We start from the raw sequence: 23,093 nt of genomic DNA, 5'->3' as shown, positions 1-23,093 counted from the left end.
AAACAAAACAAAAACAGGGACTCTGGTAGTTTAAATGTAATTGGCTCAGAGGGCATGGCACTATTAGGAGGTATGGCTTTGTTGGAGTGGGTATGCCCTTGTTGGAGGAAGTGTGTCAATGGGTAGGTGGGCTTTGAGGTCTCATATATGCTGAAGCTACACCCAGTGAGACAGACCACCTCCTGTTGCCTAGATAAGATGCATTTCTCTCAGCTACCTCTCCAGCACCATGTCGGCCTACAAACTGACATGTCCTGCCATGCTGATAATGGACTGAACCTCTGAACTGCAAGCCAGCCAATTAAATGTTTTCTTTGTAAGAGCTACTCTTCACAGCAACAGGGACTATGCTTATAATCATGGCTTATTTACTAAGTTTTATCTCCCTCTTTGGACATTATATCTCTGTTTTACAAAAAGTTCCTTATTACTAATTCTTGCTGATCACAAAATTCACATTAGCTTTAGAGAATCGCCCATCATTCCTTTTCTGTAAGCACACTATGTTGTTCCTAATTTTATACCACTATGGTCATAAAAAATGCTGTGATAATTGCCTAGATAGCTACAAATCTCTTCAGTGTCTTCTCTAGCTTACTAGGCACTCAATGTTGAGACCATACATGAAGTATTAGTGGGTCAAGACCTTGACACAGACACAGAAAGCTGAAGCATGAGGAACATTCTTGAGCTGTTTAAAGGCTGGTGGACCATTTTATCAACTTGGGTTCCAAGTTGGAGAACCCAAATTCCCTCCATGTTTACATAATTTTTTTTTTTTTTTGAGACAGGGTTTCTCTGTAGCTTTGGAGCCTGTCCTGGAACTAGCTCTTGTAGACCAGGCTGGCCTCGAACTCACAGAGATCCGCCAGCCTCTTCCTCCCGAGTGCTGGGATTAACATGTCTACACAATTTTGAGACCTTTTCCTTACCCTATCTTATCACACTACTCTACTCAAGACACTAATTACATGAGAAGTTATAGTAAAGACACTTGGCTATAGAATCAGAGACCTGGGTTCAAATCCTTATCATGAGCAAAGTGACCTCTGGGGCCAAGTAAGTATTTCTGAGACTCTGTTCTCATCTATAAAATAGGATTAATGGTAGTATCCTGGTTTGTTTTCTATTGCTGTGATAAAATGTCATGACCAAAGCAACTTGGTTGGGGGGAGGAGGGACAGTTTGTAGAATACAGAAGAAGCCAAGTGAGGAACTCTGGGAAGAAACCTAGAAGCAGGAACTGAGACAGAGCCAAAGGGGGACCATCCTATGGCTTTCTCTCCGTGGCTTACTCAGCCTTTCTTATACAACCAAGGACCACCTGCTCAGGGGTGGCACCCCCCACAGGCTGTGCCCTGCCACATTGATCATTACTCAAGAAAATGTCCAACAGACTTGCTTATAGGCAATCCAACAAAGACATTTTCTAAATTGAGATCTCTATTCCTAGATTACTGTAACTTGTGTCAAGACTGACAAAAGAAGAAAAAAAAACCTAACCAGGTCAAAGGTTCACTTCACAAGATGGGGATGAAGCCTGTGCTTTTGGTTTTCTGTTTTTTTTTTTTTTTAAACAAGGTATATAGCCTAGACTGTCCTCAAAACCCCATGTAACCCAGGTGGGAGATGGCTTCAAAGCTGCTGCAATTCTGTCTTTGCTTCTCAAGTGCTGGGATTACAGTCCTGGGCCAGCCTGCTTACTAGCTCAGAGTCTCAGTGACTACCCAAAGTGGCCATAACTTTACTGTAACCTTTTCTGTATCCATTTCAACAGCAGTAATTTGAAAGGCAATGAACATACATACATACGTACACATATTCATACAGGTTTAATATACGTATTATGATACCAAATGGTATTTAGAGACTGCTGAATCTTGAGGACAGTTTTAAAGATGGTAAAATAACAACATGCTCGCTGGGGACATCATTTAAAGGGGCAGCTTACAGATGAGGACTAGCTCAAGCATTATATATGTCTATGCTTCACTAGCATGCGTAAGGCCCAGTCTTCTATTCCTAGCACTGCAAACACCTTAAAATAGTAAACAAATCATATAGATAGGTTTTATTCCTCCTAACACATAGCGTGGCAATTTTTTTTTCTTGCGACAGATTAAGAAATCTTGGTTATTTACTCTGAGATGTAAATGCAGCTGCCACACAGGCCAGGTAACTTGAGTGGATCCCCGGAACCCACAAAAAAGTGAAGGCTCAAACTCTACAAAGTTACCTTTTGCCCCTACACACGAGTAGTGGCATAAAAGCCCCCCTCCCCAGTAATAATAAGTGAAACTTTTTCTCAAATATATTCTTGGTCGAATCTTTCTTACAAAGTCAAAGTAAACCAGGAGTTGATTTATGTGGTAGACTAACATTATCCCCTCTGGGGACTTTCTTAAAAAGACTTTCTTTCTGAAAAATTTCTTGAGTTGGAAAGATGGTTCAGATGGTAGAGGTATGTGCCACCATGCCTGATGACCTGCATTCAATACCTGGGTCCCACGCAAGACCAGACAGACCCAGCTTCCACAAATGTTAATGGTCTTTGACTTTCACATAAAGAGGAAGCGCAGGGTGCGTGAGCACGCATGCACACACTAAATCAATAAATGTAATGTTTTTAAGTCTTAGAAAAGGAGCAGCAAAGGAACGCACACTAGAACTCTTGGGTACATTGTACTAACCAAGACAACGTATATGTGGCTTCATGACCTGGCTGGTTAGGGTGACCTTTCAGAATCTTGTACCACATCTTAGAAGTTACAAGAGTGAGTCAACCAGGTGACTATAACAAATCAATAACTATTTGTAGATAATGAAGAAATTTAGTGTGGGATTTTTTTTTTTTTGGAAATGGAAAGTGTACATCAGGGGCCTCTGAGGGGACTCAACACAACAGAGCTCAATTCCCAGAACTTGGATACAGGTGAGGTAAAGAATCAATCCCATAAAGTTGTCCTGACTTCCACACATGTGCTATGTCACACACACATATACACACACTCATGCACACTCACACTCATACACACACACATTCACATACACAAACAACTTAAGAACTTTTAAAGGTTAACATCAAGTGGTCAAATCCTTGCTATGTCTGTTGAGCTGAATCACATTTGATGGTACACCAGATAAAACACTGACCTGGACTGAGATCGAAAGTTAAGATTCATTTCAAAACTTGTATGTAGTCAACACATGCCAAGTTCTACATTAATCTCCAAGAGGACGGAAAGTTCTTCTGTAGTCAAAATAATTTTCAGAAAGCATTACCAATTATTTTAAAGATTTGAATCCTAGCGCTTACCACCATCAATAAATAAGTATAAAGGCTGACAGTAAAATTGCCCTAATGGCAAATGAAACCCAGCTACAACAGCAGAGCGCTGGACAACAGAAAGGATTTGCGTTCATTTAAACCTTCTGAATTTACAGCTTGTCTGGCTCATCTTAAACACAAGCTCCAGGCCTAGATTAAGTGATTAAGCAGCCAATTTCTGACAAGGCATCTTCAATGAAACAAATACCTCACACATTTTATCAAGAGCCAAGATCCTCTGCTCTAAGGACAGGAAGATAAAGAACACAGTAAATAAATTTAATTCAGCCAAAAGCTGGCTTCTCTGTAAGTTCACAAAAAGCTGGCTAAAGCTTTTTCCACTTTGCTCAAAACACCCACGCAACCGTCCCTTCGTTTTACAGAGGAAAGCTTCTTTGATTATAAGAGCACCTCTACCTAAATCTCACTTCTTTCCTTCCAGACAGAGCCTCCCAAAGAGACAGAAGTCTTTCTTAATTTTCCTGCCCATGGACTCTCTCAGAATCTGTTCCAGAACCTCCAGCACTAAGAAGGAATGCCATTCTGATGCTCTGAAACTTCCCTGACCCTCCAGCTCTCCTCTGTATCAAGGCACACTCAGTTTTAATTGTCTTCCTCCCTCTTCCTGCATCAGCACAGGGACAGACTCCCCTGCTGCCCCTTCGGCAGCTGGCTGTTCTCTGTGCCCCTCTGACCCTCCTACTGGTTGCCCAGGCTTGGCATCACTGTGCCCTGACTGCCATGCACTGGATTACACTTCCCTGGGTCATGACTCCACCGTCTGCCCTTCTCTGTCCTCTCCCTTTCCCCGTTTTTCCGGGCAGTCTGTAGCACTCTGACCGGACACTTCCTTTCTCCGCATTCACTTGTTCCGCGCTAGGACACCACGCTCGTTCCTAGGCAGCTAATATTTTCAAGTTCAGCTCAACAAGCTCTGCTTCTCAAGTGAGTCCTCACTTTTCATCACTCCACACTTTCTTGGTGAAAACTTTTATTGTGCTTGTGCTTCTACAGTCATTTCCTCTTTTTCTTATGCTTAAAAAAAAAAAAAAAACTATAGAATTTGAATTTGGAAATAGAAACCAGGCTCCCGCTTCCCCCAGTATTTCTCCAAGCAAAGCAATCCTGAGGACAATGTGGCTAGAGAAGACTTCAGTGTCTAAACTGTTTACAGCGGGAACACAACCATTTGCAGAAACATTTACAACTGTTGCTGTCTTAGCCACAGTCAACCATTTACAACTGTTGCTGCTGTCTTAGCCATAGTCAAATAGTACGGTGAACATTCTCCCTATGTCACATTCTCAAAGGCACAAGACTGGTTTCCCCATCTTGTTTCCTGTTTAATCCTCAAGTAGCTCAGCCACAGCATTGCTGCATTTAGAACCCTCACATGAAAAGACCAATCTGGTAACCAAAGAACAGGCCTCCTTCAAACAGTGTGAGCCACCGGGGAGCTAAACTCTGAGTGATAAGGGGACAGATAACTCAGGCTGCAGGCTCAGCACTACCACAGCACTTCTTAGGCGTCTATTTCCTCGAACAGATAGCAGAGTGATAAACTCAAATTGTTCATATATTTACCATTCAAAATAAAGCTTACAAAACCCTTATCAAGCAGATATTATTTTTCCCATTTTACAAAACAAACTCAGAAAAAAATTATCCAAAATCACTCTGTTAAGTAAAACTTACACTGAGGACTAGCTAAACTCAAAACTCCGAACTCTGTCTGCTGTGTTGTGCGTCCTAACTACCTCCCGAATGCGAGTAAACAAAGCATGTCACTCTGGATTCTGTTTTCACAAAACTAAACATTTATGAATGGCTATGAACAGACACTGATCTGCTTTGTTGAAATGCTAGGCTAGCATTAACTCATCTGAGTGGGTCAACAGTAGACCAAGTGCTGACTGACCGACTACCAAGAATGAAGTACCAAATAATGACAACAATAAAGGTACCAAATGGCCACACTGCCTTAAGCCAGCCTCTCCAAGGAACATGTGCACTGTTCAAGGTCCCCACTGGAAGCCCTATGTGGTCACACTGGTGTAATCCTAGTTGTGGGGAGAGTGAGAATGGAGAGCCAAAAGTTCAAGGCCAGCCTGAGCTACACAGCAGGACGCTGTCTCAAAATCAAAACACAGACACACACTCACAGATACACAGACACACACACGTGAGCACACACACACACATACACACACACACACAACACACACTATGTTGAATTCAGAGAGAATAATAATTAGATCCCCAATATCTATTATAATTTGTTTTAGGACAACCAAATATCCACCAAAATATTACAACTTTCAGCTTTTCTAAAGAGTTGGGATTGCCAAAAGAAATGGAAGCCGTTGGTGAGAAAAGGCATACAATGTAAAATTTCCCACTTCATTTATAACATATCTGCCTGCAAGAATAACATTTCAAATAGAATGCTGGCAGCCATTTTGCAATCATAAAGCCATTTTGAGGATGAAAACTATGCAATACAGAAATGGAGAAGGAAAACAGATGTCTAGGGGATTAATGACATAGTCAGAAGCTGCCGAACGAACTCCAAAGGAGATTCTGTGATATAGGAAAGAAAACTCCAGCTTCCACAGCCCATGATTACATTAGGTTTCTTTCATTAGCTACCCACTGCAACTTCTCATCACTACTGAGGGAGCACAAGCAGTTCACTGAAAACAGTATAGAAAAAAGTGAACACAGTCAGGTGGTTCTTTAATGGTGAATCTCTGCGAGTTCAAGGCCAGCTTGGTCTACAAAGCAAGTTCCAGGACAGTCACCAAAGCTACAGAGAAACCCTGTCTCGGAAAAAACAAAGAGAGAGGGGGGAAGGGAGGAAGGGAGGGAGGGAGGGAGGAAGGGAGGGAGGGAGGGACGGACACAGTGAGAACCTGGAGAAGTAAATCCATCCTCCATCCTTGTGTATCTCCAGTGACTAGCAGGAACAACAGTTCATGAACAAGGGGCCATTTAAAAGCTAAGCAGTGTGAGAATGCTGCCATGGTTTATTTAGCCCACGTCCAGTTTAAGCAACATCAGGACCGCTCATCACAGTGAGATTATCTAGCACCCAACTGGGCAGGAGAACAGTATTCCCTCTCTAATGTAGTCTTCATGAATTACATTTGAACTGTATCATACATCCTAGAATCCCCTTGAAGTAAAAGGCTTGGTGTGCTAAAGTAAACAGCAAGAAAGATTTAGAGGAAATGCTATTTAAAATAGCTCCATTTGGTTCTCAGGTGTGCACTGAGTGTGAAACATTATGGAACAACATTAAAATACTTTGTCTAAAAGTTTAAGTAGCTGGGTGTGGTGGACACACACCTTTGATCCCAGCACTCTGGAGACAGAGTAGGATGATCTCAGTGAGTTCAAGACCAGCCTGGTCTTCCTATCTAGTTCCAGGATAGCCAGGTCTATAAAGAGACCCAGTTGATCGATCGATCGACCAACCGACAGACAGACTCCTATTTATATCTTAACATTGGAGAATGTATCCTAAATCCCTAGATAGATACTCACTGTGATTCTAAGAATTCAGTGCTATAAACATGAACACAGGAGAACACGCTGGCCTGAGTTATAGCCAGCATTACTGGGAACCAGGCAGTAACACCTGTCACCTTACATGCAGAGCACAACACTGCAGGGCTCCAGTGCAGTTTGTTTCACATACATCTGTGTAGTAATATGGGCGACGGGGCTGCGTCCCCAGCACCCTGGCTGCCTGCTCGCCTAGCTTATGCCCCGAAATAACAACACACAAACTGTATTCATTTAATCACTGCTTGGCCCATTTCTATCTAGCCTCTTCTAGGCTAATTCTCACATATTAATTTAGCCCATTTCTAATCATCTGTGTTGCGCCCCTAGGTGCGCTTACCGGGAAGATTCTAGCCTATGTCCATCCTGGGTCAGAGCTTCATAGCGTGCGTCTGCCCAGGAGCCAGGAGCATGGCGTCTCTCTGAGGCGTCTGCTCCCGAGAGGAGAGCTGTGGAGTCTGAGCTCACTTCCTCTTCCTCCCAGCGTTCTGTTCTGTTTACTCCTCCCACCTATCTTCTAACCAATAAAATGGGCCAAGGAAGTTCCTTTATTAGCCAATGACCTTCCTCCATCATATCTGAATTCCTGCACTAAAGCTTCCACTGCCATCTATTGAATTGTTTTCTTTTTCTTTTTTTTTAGATTTAGGCTACAATTCCATCATTTTAGATGAGTTACAACTAATGGGCTATTTTAAAGGCTTTGATAAATTTTTATACAGTCTAATAACAGATTTATTACATATGGATCCTTGCCATAAGTTCTTTTCTTAAGCTGGACATAGAAAACAGCATAAAATGGAACAGCCTGTGCAAGAAATGAGTTTAATCACTACTATGCTCAAGTGATTGCATAAAATTACAATCAGCTCACATGAGAAACAGGAAAGGCACTGAGAGGAACCTCATGGATTACTCAAAGCTGAAATTCCTCTTGTAATATACTGATTATTCTCTTCCTTTAAAAGTTGAATGACATTAGATTTTTCAGGTGAATATTTTAAATGCCAAGTATTTACTTCAGTTGGGTATACTGAAATGTTCACAAATTGTACTTTTCTTGACAAGAAAATGACAAGGGAAATTAAGTTTCTTAAGAGGATTCTTACTTTAAATGATTCTCAGAGCATCTTTCTTCAAAACGCAAAGCAAAATGCAACTTTTAAGTTGCCTTTGTTATCATCCCACAGGCACAACTGTTCTAACCTAGGTATTCTCAGAAGGATTCTGTTTGATTCCAGGAACCATACTCCATGTGGTGGGACACACAGTAATCTATCACTGAGACAGGTGGATCTGGAGTTCAAGGTCAACGCAGGCTATATACTGAATTTGTAGCCATCATGGGCTATGCTATAAACAATAAAGCTACCCTTAGGACACAGTAGTCTGTGTGCAACACTGTATCATCTGAGCAGGGAAAGACTATATGAAAGAACCTGGTAGTGGTGGGGAGACCTTTAATCCCAGGCAGAAGCAGGTGGATGTTTGTGAGTTGAAGGCCAGCCTGATCTACAAGAGCTAGTTCCAGGACAGGCGCCAAAGCTACAGAAAACTCCCTTGGAAAACAAACAAAAACCAAAGAAAGAATTGGCTACCAAGAAAGCAGAGTCTTAATTGAAATTAACATTTCTTTTCATAAGAGCACAATAAAACCTCGACAACAGCCGTCCTCTTAGGTGTTCTTCACAGGTGTGGGTGAGTAGGAGGGTGACTGACACACTTTCTTTCAAGATGACATCAGCAGGGGACCTGTGGCAGTCACCCGGAAACTCAATGGTTCAAGGTCAGCTTCCAATTTTCTAAAATTCTTTGGGATTTTTTTCTCTACAGGGAAGTCTTTCACCCTGGGAAAAAACAAAGTCACTGTCTGTGCTCAGTTTAACACCAGATAAAAGGTTCCTTTTGAAAATGTGATCATGTCATTTGATAACTAGGAGTCTTCCTAGGCAGAAGAATAAAAATGATATTCCTTCAAAAGTAAAAGCTCTCATGTGTTCCCAACACTGGAGGCAGAATGACGACTGCTTCTATTTTTAGTGTTTGGGACATGACATTTCCACATGTGAGGCTAGGCACAGGAGAGGAATTAAGTTGGACTTAGAGGACTCTGAAAACAAAAGTTAGACAGGGTACAACACAAAGAGATAACTCAGGCTTCCATCACACCTGCAGTGAAGAGTTGCCTTCAGGTAAGATGAGGGGTGTGGGGAAATGCTGGAGGCAGAAAGGGTCAAAAGGAGGGACTGGGATGGAGGACACTGGAGGGTGATGATTGGGAGGGTTAATCAAAACAAAAGGGTATGAAAAGCCATTCAGTAACCTGCTGTCTGGAATTCAATTAAAAAAAAAAAACATAAAAGAGTTTGAAGGCAGAGACCCAGAAAGGACAGTCACCACTGGTCCCGAGTCACTAAAATTACCCCTGTGCCAGATGTGAGTGGGATACCTCAATAGGTCCCAAAGATTCCCAAAGCTATACAGGGTCTTGCCGTTCCTCTTGATTAGCATGCTGGCTAAATTCTTGTCAACTTAACAGAAGTTGGAGTCACCTGGAAAGAGAGTATCTCTAAGGAGGATCTGACCTGTGGACATGCCTGTGGAGGCATTTCTTCATTAATGACTTCTGCAGGAGGACACACTGTAGGTGGCACACCCCTGCAGGAGGACCCACTGTAGGTGGCACACACCTGCAGGAGGACCCACTGTAGGTGGCACACACCTGCAGGACACACTGTAGGTGGCACACCCCTGCAGGAGGACCCACTGTAGGTGGCACACCCCTGCAGGAGGACCCACTGTAGGTGGCACACCCCTGCAGGAGGACCCACTGTAGGTGGCACACCCCTGCAGGAGGACACACTGTAGGTGGCACACACCTGCAGGACACACTGTAGGTGGCAGACCCCTGCAGGACACACTGTAGGTGGCACACCTCTGGGCAAGTAGCCCTGAGTTGTATAAGAAGGTTGCTAAACAAGCAGATAAGCTGCATTCCTCTGTGTTTCTGCTTTGGTCCTGCTTCAACTTTCCTCATGAGCTATGGAGGTATAAGTTAAAGAGGCCCTTTCCTCCCAAGTGGCTTTTGGTCAGTGTGTTATACCACAGCTAAATGCTAAGTAGGAAGTTACTCTCCTGAACTAGTTCATAAGAACGTATTGCTGCAAAGACCACACACCTTGGATCCAAGATACAGACAAAGCAAGCTGGAACTGAGCAGCAGCTTCCTCCCTGTAGCTGGTTCTCATGGTCTGCATAGTGCTTGAGGCTACCAGCAGTAAGAACACCAATGACCTCATCCAGTAGGAACCTTAGGTAGCACAACACCAACCTTCCAAGCAAGATGTACTCGTTTCTGCCATAGTGGCACAGCTGTTACGGGCAACCAACTGCTTGGTGACTACACTTGAGGCCTGCTACACAAAGAAGGGGTCCAGGCTTAGCACTTTAAACCCAGTCCAAAACCAGTGATGGAGGAGGGCTTAGGCTCTAGGTGGGAACCTAATACTGCTTCTTGGATAAATTAAAACCATCAAATCACATTCTCAATATTAATGTTATACCTACAAACAAGGGCTACTTAGTTTTAATCAGAGAAGCTGCTTGTATTAATGACTTGTCTATTGATGGAGAAAAACACTACGACCACAGCAACTTAAGAAAGTTTATTTTGGCTTAAGGTTTCAAGAGGAGGGGAGTTCCTCACACCAAGGAGGCAGTCAGGAGCCAGGGTGGCTGATGCAGCAAGCTGAGGACTCACATCTTGAACCATAAGCAGGAAGCACAGAGAAAGAAATGGAAATGGCACATGGCTTTGAAGCCTCAAAGCCCACCCAGTGACATACTTCCTCTAGCAAGTCCACATCTTCCAAACCTACCCAAACAGCACCCCCAAACAGATGCATGTATTCAAGCATCTGGGCACCTGGGTATATTCTGATTCAAATGTCCACACATCTTGTAATGAGAAGAGGGGAATGCAGACACTTCATGGCTGCACATGATGCTTATAATAAAGGACACTGGAGGACTCAGCCTAAACGGTTATACCGCCTTTTAAGGTTCAATGAACACTGCGTAAGAGAGGACGGAAAGAATATAAGGGCCACTGGATAAGGAGAAGGGCTACACAATGTGATTTCTAAGCATGACATGGTAGCTATCTGCTGGCACCAGGCCTATACAAACTGCATCTACCAACAGTCGGTTGCGGATGAGGATGGGGTAACACGGCCCCATCATTGTGAAACTATTGGCAACTGTATTAGTCAGGATTCTCTAGAGGACCAGAACTTACAGAACATATACACCTATATTTAGGGGATTTATTAGAATGCTTACATTCTAGTGGTCCAACTGTCTACCAAAATAGGTCTAAAATCCTATAACTATTCAGTTCATGAGGCTGGATGTCTCAGTTGATCTTTTTTGTATGTCAGAATCCACAGAAGTAGGCTCTATGCCAGTGAAGGCGTAGACTTGACAGTGAGAGCAGGCAGGCAGGAGCAAAAGCTTCCTTATTCCATGTTCCATGCCAGCAGGAGGTGTGGCCCAAATTAAAGGTAAATCTTCCCACTTCAAATATCTGGATTAGGAGTGGGTCTTCCCATTTCAAATGATTTAATTAAGAAACAAAGCAAACACCTCACAGGTGTACCCAACTATTTGGGTTTTCGTTAATTCCAGATGTAGTCACTCCGACAGCCTAGAGCAACCAGTGCAGCAACATCTGGGGATATGGGAAGGCAGAGTATCTAGTTGCATCCCACTGGTGAGCACGCCAGGCTCTAATGGGTAGTTTAAAATCTGTGGTCACACAGGCAACCCTGGTTAAACTCTGTGAGAACAAAACAAAGAGTCATGAATATGGGAAGGAGGTTTGTAAGGAGAGGGGGACCAGCACAGCTGGGAGGGAAACAGGAGAGGACCAGGGAAGCATAACTGGGGAGCACTATCATCACGAATGGAAGTGTCAAAGAACAGAATTTATTACTAAAACAATAACAACAAAAAAAAAACTAAAAAAAAATATATGGCATTTTTTTTCTTAAAAGATCAATTTTGGAGGGCTGGAGAGATGGTTCAGCAGTTACAGCACTTGGTGCTCTCGCAGAGGATCCAGGTTCAGTTCCCAGAACCCACAAGTGTCTGGAATTCCAGTTCCAGGGTATTCAATGCCTTCTTCTGGACTCCTTGGACCAGACACAAACACGGTGCACATATACACATGCAGGCAAAACACTCATAAACACAAATAAATCTTAGAATACAGCAACTTCAAGGTTGGGAATGGAGTTGGTGGACATAAGCAAGCCTCCAAGTTGAACCCCAACGCCTGAGAAGACAAATAGACAACACACAGTTTAAATTACAAGCTTGAAGAAAATGACTCAGGAGATTCACGCACGTGGGTGGGCAAATGCTCCCGTGTACATGCATATATACACGCAGAAAATACAATGACATTAAAGTATTTTCTATACCATGTGAGTCCAGAGCATTGCTTCCCAAGGTACTTCTACAGTGTAATCTCTTGAGTAGCTTCTAGAACTTCGTATGCCTGGATCTGAAAGTAAGGACTATTTCATGAGCTGATGTCTGAGCATACGAAGTATTTAAATCTAGCTAAGGTACAATGTGACTGGGTACCACTGAGCTAGAAAGAACATTAGAAATGAAGCACGGATGCTAAATGAGGTAGACATTTCTTTTCTGGCCTTTTGACAACCCAAGTTCAAGCAAAAAACAGCCAAACAAAAGAACTCTAAGGCTAAAAGTGAGCTCCACAGTCTAGACCAGTGGTTCTCAGCTTGTGGGCTGCAACCACAAAAGGGGTAACTCAAATATCCTGCAGATCAGATATTTATATTGTGATTCAGAACAGTGCAAAATTACAGTTATGAGGTAGCATAGACAAATAAATGGTTGGGGGTCACCACAGCAGGAGGGGAGTATTAAAGGGTCAGAGCATTAGAAAGGTTGGGAACCACCAGTCTAGACATTCAGACATGACCTGAGGATACAGTCACAGGCTTCTATAGTTAAGAATGCTACTTCATTCTGTAAAAGGTTAGCAAGGAGGGCGAACAGGCTAAACAAGACTATGTGAACTTGCACTTAACCATGTCTGCACACACTTAATCTCGTCTCAAACTAAACTGGATGAGATACTGTTGAATTATTTACAAAGGACACATGGACTTCAGCAGGTCTCTAGGATTTGGAGACCTCTGCCAGACAGTTGGGCCCTTGGAACTCTCCAGCTCAGGTTCTGCCCCAGGCAGTTCCTTTGAAAACATTTTCACACTTTTCCTTTGTTGAAATAAACAATAGAAAAGCAAGTTTCTCTGGTCAAACATGAGGTAATCAAACACTTAAGCAAGTATCAGACCAGCCCCTGCTCCAAGTTCCTAGCATTGCACAGCAAACTAGGCAGGACAGGAACACAGTAAGTTTAAGGTCCTAGCTGCACCAGCCTCTATGCGATCTTAGGAGTTACTGCTTTGTTTTGTTGATCTTTGTAAACAAACAATTGGTTTCCTACCACTTTACAAGCTATTAATAATGGCCACACTTTTGGGAGTGCAGTTTGGATAGTTCCTCATGACACCAGAAGGATTTAGAGCACGTTTTTAATCCTAGCACTCAGGAGGAAGGGCAGGCAGAGCTCTGTGAATTCCAGGCCAGCCTGGTCTACTTAGTTAATTCCACAACAGCCAGGGCTCTGTAGCGACCCTGTCTCAGAACAAAATAGAAGTATGTTTTTAAAATGTTTCCACTTTTCCCTAGACCTCCTCTCTCAATGCAGCTAGCATGCCAGTTCTGATATGACACCAAATTTGTAACTTTAACTCAACTCATTAAAAGTCATACATTAATTCACTGATGAAAAGATATCTTTATAGCTCCTGTAAGCTGGACCTGCTTTAATTTTTAAATGGAGTAAAACTTTCAGAAAGGGTCTGGAGGGTTAGGGAGAATCCAGAGTTGTAAATGCCCCATCTTTCCCATCACAGAAGACTTTTCTATCCTGAGCTGCAGTATCTTTTCTCCTGCCAAAGTGATGGGAACTCAAAGGGTCAGCCGGCTCCATAGAGGCCTGATAACAATACTTTAAACACCCTATTCCAACTTCCCCAAACACATCCAATCAGAACAAGCTGACAAAGAAATGTACTGGCTTGGAGGTGGCTGTGTTTCATTTCCATTTTAAACAGCACAAATTATAATTTGATTACACTATAAAAGTGATTCTCATTTTATTTTTTTTTTAAGGGGGAGAAAAGGAGGAAAAATAAGCTTCAGTTTTCCCAGATACTCTTTTTCTACAATAAATTTGGGACTGGGCAAGAAGATGAACTAGAAAAGCAGTCAGCTGTTAATGGTCCCAATCTGTTAATTGCGAAACACGGCTAGACTCCTGTCTCTTAAATAAAAGATAAGCTCCGTAAGATAAAGGCCTTGGTGTGGGTAAGCAGCTCAGTCGTGGAGCACCCACCTAGGCTGTGCAAGGGTCTGGGCGCTACCCCCACCCCACCCACCCACATCTCAAGAGTGAACACCTAATATCTACCCTAAAACAAAAGGCTAGCCAATTCTGCTGAAATCCTGCATTTAAGGGGCATCTTAAAAACAAACAAAAAGATAAAACAAGTTTTACAACTTTTGACACCCTATTGTGGTATTCAAATCTGTCCTTTAAACTGAACCTGTGTGTGTGTGTGTGTGTGTGTGTGTGTGTGTGTCTGTGTCTGTGTCTCTGTGTGTACTCACCACATGAAAACTCAAAACATATTTTTGGATGTTGATAATCATCCTCAAAAAGAAGACTTGGCACAGGAAAGTGTTGAGACAATGTAAATTCAAAGATAAATCTATTTGATGGTAAAGGAGGTCACAGTTCCCTGATGTTGAAAGTGAAAGACGCTATAGAACCCATTCCTTTTTCCTAACTAATCTTGAATGGTTTCTATTTTAAATTCTAATAGCCTCTCCTTTCTTGCCACAGGTTCTCCCTGGAAACCTGGAGAACACCGAATTTAGAACACAATGCTATGAAAAAACACTGTGAAGCACAGGTAGGACTGGATGACATGGTACTTTATCTGTATGAATTTATGAATTTATTGAGTCATTATCTTCATGAACATGGTAAAAAAACACTTCAAGTGAAGAAATAATTTGTACCTCTTCATCACTACTAGCAGACAATGAGAATGAAGCTGGTTTTCACCCCGACCCTGCTAACCCAGTTCAAGAATTTGGGAAAATACCAATGCCTGTTTCCTAACACAGGTACTTTTTACCCCCTTCCCATCCTTTAATAAACTCTCTAGATAGGCCTTTTTAAATCTTCCTAATTAGTTAGCAGCGTCCTTCAACCCACAGATCAGATGTCCCACATTTTGTGTAGGACCCGCCTTGAAAACAAACCCGATTGCCCCATTTTCGGAGAGGTAAACTCAGCTCCAGGCAGCTCCCTATGAAGTCACCGCGTTTGTTATTTCAAAGATGCAATTAAGCGAAAATAACAGAAGGTTGTCGAAAAGATTAGTCGCAAATGTGGGGAGGTGTCGGTCTTAACTCCAGTAAGGCCAAAGAAACCTGCACTGTCGTAACACGTTCCTGTGTCTCCCGGTCCTCCCTCCTCTAACACACACAGAAGGAAATTAAATTTCCAAAGTTCCGTGACTTTGGCTTAACTTTTAACTCTGCAGCCCTCCGCGCTCACGTGAAGAGCCAAAAGAAAAACTGGAAGACTGACCTGGAGCAAAGAGGAGCAAACTCATAAAAGGGCTGGGTCAGGGCAGCGTCTCCCGGTCGCCCCCCCTCCCGTCCCTACTCCCTTCTCCGATCCCTTACACAGACACATTCTTCTGGGCGGCCTCTCACCACACCATCTCCACAATCATTTACAGAAATTAGAAACAGACTCCGGGAGCCCTTTCCTCCGCGCAGGGCTGTCGGCACCAGCTCCACGGGGCCGTGTCACTAGCTGTGACCCACTCAGGCAGCCCGTAGCGCCCACTCGGGGAGGGTGAGACTGGGTGAGACTGCAGGCCATTGCTTCCCACCTCAGTGCACCAGGCACCCCAGCACCCGAACCGACCGGTCCGAGAGGACCCGAGGGGACGTCCCGCCGACCCGGCCTGGCCGCGCGGGCTTCTTACCGGCGCGTGGGGATTCGCGGTGCGGCCACCGAAGCGCAGCGCGCGGGCACCGAGAGCCGCCGCCTCTTCTTCCCGGAGCTGCTTCGGGCGTGCGCGGAGAGGGACGGCGACGGGAGAAGCAGCAGCATCGCCGGGAGGCGACCCCCGCCGAGCTCCCGCCGGCCCGCGGCGACTTCGCAGCGCCTCAACGACGGCCGCCCGCCCACGGCGCTGCCCAGGCGGCTGAGGAGCACGGAAGAGCCGGGGAGTGCAGCGCGGTGGCGGCGGCAGCGCGGAGACCTCCGGGGACTGGGACCATGGTGTGTCACCCTCGCCGCGGCGAGTTCCTCGCGCCGCGCAGCTCCTCCTCGGCCCGAAGCGCCGGCCCCGCCCCCGGGCTGTCACTCAACCCCGCCCGCGCCCGGACAGGCCCGCGGGACTCAGACCCTGCGCTACGCTTCTCCTCATTGGTCTGCCTGGAAAGCCCCGCCCCCCGCCCCGTCTCTAAGGACTGAATCGCTGGGGGAGGAGACCGGCGCCCCTGTTGCCATGACAACCGGTGCCTTGGGCCTGGGCGCCGGGCTCATCTTTTAACTGTGCCCCGCGCTCAGGTTGCCCGTAGCCAAGTTCTGCTGCTGCGGCTGCACGCGCTCCTGCGTTGCCCGGACCGAGGAGAAATCCTCACAGTTGCTCCTCCAACTTCAGAAACTATGTCCGAGGCGCGCGGTGGGGAAAGTGACCAACGCGCAGCGGCCAACTCCTTGCCCGAGCGATCTAGGTGACCCCTCCCCCTCCGTGCAGCCTGGTTTCCAGATCCTCTCGGCGCGACCCCGGGCTTTGAAAGGCCGGCCGAGGAGAAAGCGGAGAGAGCCAGCGTCGCCGTGCCAGCTCCCCCAGCTACGCAGCAACCCAGACTTGGGGTGAGCTAGCGATGGAAACAGCTCCGCAAGGTTCCCACAGCTGCGGGGAGACTTCAATGGGTGCGCTGTGGCAAACACAGTCCCCAAATCCACCCCCCTCTCCCCCCCGGGAAAACTCAGTCGCTCTTGTTGCCGTCAAAACCAAGGCAACCCTTGTCCTGTTATTTTGTGAAGTTGGTAATCCCAACGTTTAAATTTCCCCAGGAAAAGAACGTGATTAATAAACTATTTTCTAGACACACTGCAGCGTGGCGAAGGCGTATCCTTATAGTGGTTTCTTTCCTGCAAACTAAAGCATTTTAAATTTTCAGCTATTGGCGAGGAAGTCATGAACAGAAGAGCAACCTTGTGGTCTGGGTTTTCAAAGTTTTTGTTGTTATTCTGGAAAGTACTGCATAACATTCTATTACACTAACGCATGCGCGGTTAATTTTGTCTAAGACCCCCCCCCCACACACACACAGACACGGGTCTTTATTTACTTCATGGATCTTCTCAAAATGGAGACATGAGGCTCATGTGGCTTCTCCAGGCGAGCTGCAATCCCAGGTTCCCTAGCCCTGAGGGTTTGGTACAAGTGTGATGAATGTGGGAATTAATTAATGATTTACCTTTGGCTACTATTTGAGTTTTCATTATCTCATTTAGCAAATGAATAACTGTGATGGATGTCTTCAAATATGCTTTGCAAGCATGCACTGAATATGATCCCGCTAACTCCATGGACCGCCTGCCTCTAAGGTCTCTGTCCTCAAGGAGCTAAACATGAAACCCAAGGGAGAAAGCTAGCACCCTAGAAACAATGTGAAAACTAGAGCCAAAAAGTTTAGCCAGCCCCGAGTAAGGCAGCAAAAGAAACGTTATGAAGGAAGGAATTTAATCTGGGTCCTGAAGGCTAAGTACCGGGATGAAGGCAGCTCAGGAAAACCACATAAACTAGGGAGCAGCGGGAGGAAAGAGTCTGGTCAGTAAATAACAGAGAGCAAGGCCAGCCTGCGGGAGTGGAGCCCTTCCCCCAGTTTTGAATGTTTCATTTATCAGGGAGGTAAGATAGGGAGAGGCTGGTTTGGAGGAACAAAAACACACTTGCGTATGTTTGCCATTGAAAGAAGATTGATACATTTATTGGAAAGAAAAGAACCATCCATAAAGCCCAAGATAGCTTGTGACCTGTCAGAAAGAAGGGTCAACAGAACAGAGAAAATAGTGGCTGTAAACTTCCACAAAAATGGACAGACATCAGTGTTGTGAGCATTTTTTTCCCCTTTTGCATGAAGCCATTTCAGGTGTCTGCCCTTAAGGCGTCTTACTACAGTAATCCCCTCTGTTTGGGAGAAACTGAAAGGCTGGTTTAAAAATAAAACCAGAAACACAAAAGGGAAAGCTACAGGTTTAATCTTTCTGAATACATTATGCTTTTATTTAAAAAAAAAAGAAAAAGGCAGAAAATACTAAAACAAATAAGACCTAGTGCTATCTAATTTAAGGGGAATTATTTCAAGAATATAGGAAGGGTCCAGCAATAGAAAAATAGGTATGCAGTGGACTGTGTTTCTAGAGCAAAGGGAAAAAAACAGTATGCTGCTTCAAGTGATGCTGATTATTTTTGTAAATCCAGCAGCACCAATAATGAAATATTTAACTTGGAAAATAAATTTTAAAATAGATGTTTTACAGCAAAGTCAACCATATGCATTATAATGAAACACGGAATTTATTCCCATTGAGGTCAGGAACAAGGCAAGAACGCTTTCAGTCAGACCAAGCCACAAGGAACTGATAGGCAGTAACTAAGAAATTAAACGTGAGTGCAAGTTAGTCAGAATGACTTCAATTTCTTTAGTGAGCATCTTTGTGTGCTTACAAACTATTTTATTTCCTATTACCGAAAATAGCCTCCCAAGTTCTCTAGAACTTCTGTGGGTTTATCGTACTTTATATTTTGCCATTTAAAAGCTTTTATTTGACTTCGTTGGTCATCACGTGTGCATATATAATGTGCACGTGTGCACAGGCACGTGGAAGTCAAAGGACAGCTTTGTGGCGTGAGTTATGTTTCCACCATTCACATACTTGGAATGTATGTTGGAGTCTGCTGTAGGGTGGCCTTACCATGCCACACACACTATTCTGAACTTCCTGTGTCCCGAGGATGGTTTCTGCGTGATCAACAACCCAAGGCCCATAGAACACTTTGCACCTAGTTAAATTTCGTTTCTGAGGAAATCAGCTCTGTATTCCAACAAAGCCCCAAAGGATGGCACAGTCTCTCTACAATGTTAAGATTGCATGGTTTAAATATCAGCCACTTTAAAAACACTCCTTTTTCCTTACAGGCTGGAATTTATTCTGAGTCCATCCACATATGTAAACAGCACTGTTTTCCCAGCTGCTTTCTGAGTCTCTTCTCAGTGTGAAACATGCATACCCTGGCTTAGACAGGCCATGTTAGTGTTTTTCTCCTTGTTAAGCCCTGAAACATATTGTTCCTTCTTGCTAAAGAGACTGAGAGCTGTGCTGGGAACTCTGCCCAGGTGAGAAGCAGGAGCACGATAAGGAACCCACCCAAACGTGAGCAGGTAATTGGAGCACCAGCTCCAGAGCTCCAGAAAGACTTTGTGAGGCGTGGGCACTCACACTTCCAAGGGAATGAAGAATTGCCTTGGGGGAGGGGGTTTAGCGATTCAAATCAGATAGGAATACAGTTACCCTCAGGGCCACCGAATACAGGGGTTATTTTCTTTTGTGGGGGGGGAGTAACTGAAGTCTTTAAAACACAAGAATCCCTCTAGGACATAGCTACGTGACAACAAGGGCACAGATAAGTCTAAATGTTGAGAGCAGAGGCTTGCCCTGCACCCAAACACCTAAATTCCTTGGCTGGAAATTCTCACTGCAGATTTCTAATGAGTTAAGCGGTAAAGATGGTGTCTTTAGAAGATCATGGTTAAAATTTGCTTTACCTTCTCGCTTTCTCTCTACACGTGAATGTGGGTTTTCTGTCCACGCATGAATGTGGATGGCATTATCAGATTAGGCAGTTGTCAACTTTAAATCCAGAGGGAGACAGAAACCGCAGCAGTAGAAGTTAATTAGTGAGGAGGCAAAGGGGTAGTGAGTTTCAGTGAGGTGACGGGGAGAGGCCCTTGGTATGCTGGTGACCCCTCGGGGCTAGTGATACCAAGGGAGGAGATCAGGAAGCCGTGTGCAGCACCGTAGGTGTGGCATTGAAGCCAAACTGCCTAATTCACCATCTTTCCTGGGGTTGCTCCCATCTTGACTCATTCTCCTACTTGTCCTGGCAAGTTATGCAACCGCCTATTCGACTTGGTGGAAGGAAGCATGGCGAATGAGCACAGTTTTCAACACGGCCAGGCTGGAACAGACACCAAGCAGCATGAATGTGAACATACTGTCATCGATGTGTGACCCCTAGAGCAAAGCCGTACGGCTCACGGCTGCTAATCTTGAATGTAGGTGTTCCCTCAAGTGGAGACCCAGGCAAAGGGAAGCTTTTCTAGTTTCTGATCTATTTTAAAGCAGACACTATGATGGGAGTGAGGCCTGGGTAAGAGTTGACCATTAAAGGCTTTGTTCGATGAAGTTGAATAAACCAAGGCATCTCTTTGTTAAAAAATAAAATAAAAAGTTGATTGCCTTGGTTTTTATATTTCCCCTATAATAACGTCTTATGGAAAACTCAGAATGAAACTTGTCTCGTACAGAGATGAGCTCTCATTTCAGGGCCAAACCGAACCTTATGATAGTCACCTAAGAGGAGAAAATGATCTGAGTTCTAGGCCAGTCTGGTCTGCAGACCGAGTGCCAGAGCCGTCAGGACGACACAGAGAAACCCTGGAGTGTGGGGGATATGAATGTTTGTTGTGTGACAAAACGCTCCTGGGGAGAGGCCACACATGCCTCCTCACCCCAGACAGGAAGCCCAAGACAAACCTAACCCTTACTCAACCTTGCATGCCAGCTGGGAAACTCTAAGTTTTGGGGGGTTACTTACAAGAATATGGGTCAAGGTTACTAAAATTCAGAGAAATGACTCAAAAACAACTGAATGACCAAGGCTCACCCCAGCATTGATGACAGCTCATAAAAGCTGGGCAACCTGGAACACACACGGCCCAACCTGCAGGCAGCTCAACAGGCAGCAGACTGTCCTCTCCGGGCGACCCTAATCTAAACCTATTCCAGGCAGCTGCTCTGACCTCAGAGTCTTTCCTGTTTGGTTTCATCTAGAGTCTTCTTTGCATCCTGGCTTCTCTGAGTCTCTCAGCTTTTATTGCTTACACTAGCAGGGAGAACTGAGAAAATCTGATCAGTTTCAAGAACTTCCTGAAGATACTTTGAGTTGTTTACCATCCTTTCTAAGGAGTTTGCCTGGAGGATGGAATGTTTCAATCTCCGAGGAAACTATTACACAAAAATGTTGCTTATTTGAAAAACAACAGGGAGAGAGGGAATTTGCCTAAAAGAACTGAAATCGTTACAGAGAGTGGTCTTCCGGAGAGACATGGAAGTAGAGAACAAGAAAACTATCAATTCATAGCTTCAGCATTTTATTTTTGTTAAAAAACCTCGCATTACATTTGTTAGCTAACCTTTTGATGCTAGGCCAAGGCTCTATGACTATGGCCCTGTGCTGAGATATCCAAGTTGACCTTTTTCCCACTGTACAGTATCTACTATGTTCTGTTTTGGTTTTGTTAAAGGGACTGGAGACCCTTGAGGCATCTGTGAGTTAGAATGCTTCTAGCCTTGTGGATACATCCCACTTTTCTTGTCCACGGTAACTGATGGCAGCCTTTCCGCAGTGGTCAACTTCAGGGAAATATGCAGAATATAAACTTATTATTTAATCATTTTTAGATATTGATTTCATTTAAAATAAGGAAGCTATCTTTCCCATCAATGTTTACTGAAGTACATTGTAGTGGATTGAATAGGTATGGGCCCCATAGACTGGTGTGTTTGAATGCTTGGTCCATAGGGAATCTGCAGCACACCACGCCCATCTGTGCTCTAGCGCCACCATATAGTTCCTGAACCGGGCAAGGGGCTGGAGATTGAAACACACAAAGACACACAGAGAGAGACACAGGTTATCCTTGATGCCAAAATGCCCCAAGAATGCCCCCCTTTATTGTGGTCAGGGCCAGCTTATATAGGGATAGCCACGTCCCAGCCAAACGTACCAGAAACCATTCCCCTGACATCTGGAACTCCTGAGGGTCTGGAGCAGCTGTAGGCACTCAGATCAGGGGAAAACAAGTTGTTTACAAGAAATTCAAGATCTGGGGGTTCACAGCTCCCAACAGGAATCTATTAAGAGGTTTGTTAGGCTTATTAGGAGAAAAGGCCCTGTTGGAGTAGGTATAGCCTACTAAAGGAAGTGTGTCACTGTGGGAGTGGATTTTGAGCTTTCATATGCTCAAGATGTGCCCAGTGTGGGACACAGTTCACTTCCTGTTGCTTGCTGATGGAGATGTAGAACTCTCAGCTACCTCCCCAGTGCCATGTCTGCCTGCCTGTTGCTTTGCTTCCTGCCATGATATTAATGGATCAAACTTTTGAACTGTAAGCCAGTTCCAATTATTAAATTAAATTGTCTCCTTTTGTAAGAGTTGCCATGGTCATGGTTACTCTTCATAGCAATAGAAACCCTAACTAAGACATACATACAATTGAAATTACCTGGTTGCATTAGCAAGAAACTTTTATTTTGACTACTGAAAACCAGAGAAAAAGTGGGGTGGGAAGGTTTACGGATAAGTAGTAATAAGGATGTTTGAAAATCCATATATATGGAAAGCTACTGTTTTACAAACTTACCCACATACCTTTACGTGGGGTTAATATATGTAGAGTAATTTTGTAGAAGCTACAGACTGTCAAACCAGCTCAGTGTCAGATGTGAGTTGAGCCGTCAGTCATGGGAGTTGGCTTCAGAGAGCTCTCCACAAAACAGAGCAGGGCACTGCTGCTGCTCCCTTCTGTCTGCCAGAACCTGGCAGAAGACCCCATTGCTTTTTGTTCAAAGGACAGGTATTAAGGGACCTCAAGACCAAGTTGTCAGCATAAAGGAGATTTATTTGCCACAGGGGAACAAAGGAATAA

At 44.4% G+C, this 23,093-nt stretch overlaps 1 protein-coding gene across 5 annotated transcripts in view; it reads right to left on the bottom strand.

Moving 5' to 3' along the window:
- Ptpn13 (protein tyrosine phosphatase non-receptor type 13) overlaps positions 1-16,436 on the bottom strand; it is a 192,181-nt gene extending 175,745 nt beyond the window's left edge. Inside the window, exon 1 of one of the 5 annotated variants that reach the window (XM_041642029.1) lies at positions 16,066-16,436. The gene's annotated coding sequence lies outside the window, so the exon portion shown is untranslated. The remainder of the gene's footprint in view (positions 1-16,065) is intronic. The other 4 variants (XM_041642031.1, XM_041642033.1, XM_041642034.1 and 1 more) reach the window with 4 other exon arrangements.
- Between the last annotated feature and the right edge of the window lie 6,657 nt (positions 16,437-23,093).

This window comes from Microtus oregoni, unplaced genomic scaffold (genome assembly GCF_018167655.1).
Source record: "Microtus oregoni isolate MIOR12 unplaced genomic scaffold, Mior012 000072F_ref0000427, whole genome shotgun sequence".
NCBI lineage: Eukaryota > Metazoa > Chordata > Mammalia > Rodentia > Cricetidae > Microtus > Microtus oregoni.
Note: the sequence above shows the minus strand (reverse complement) of the source record. Positions and strands in the feature narration are given on the sequence as shown.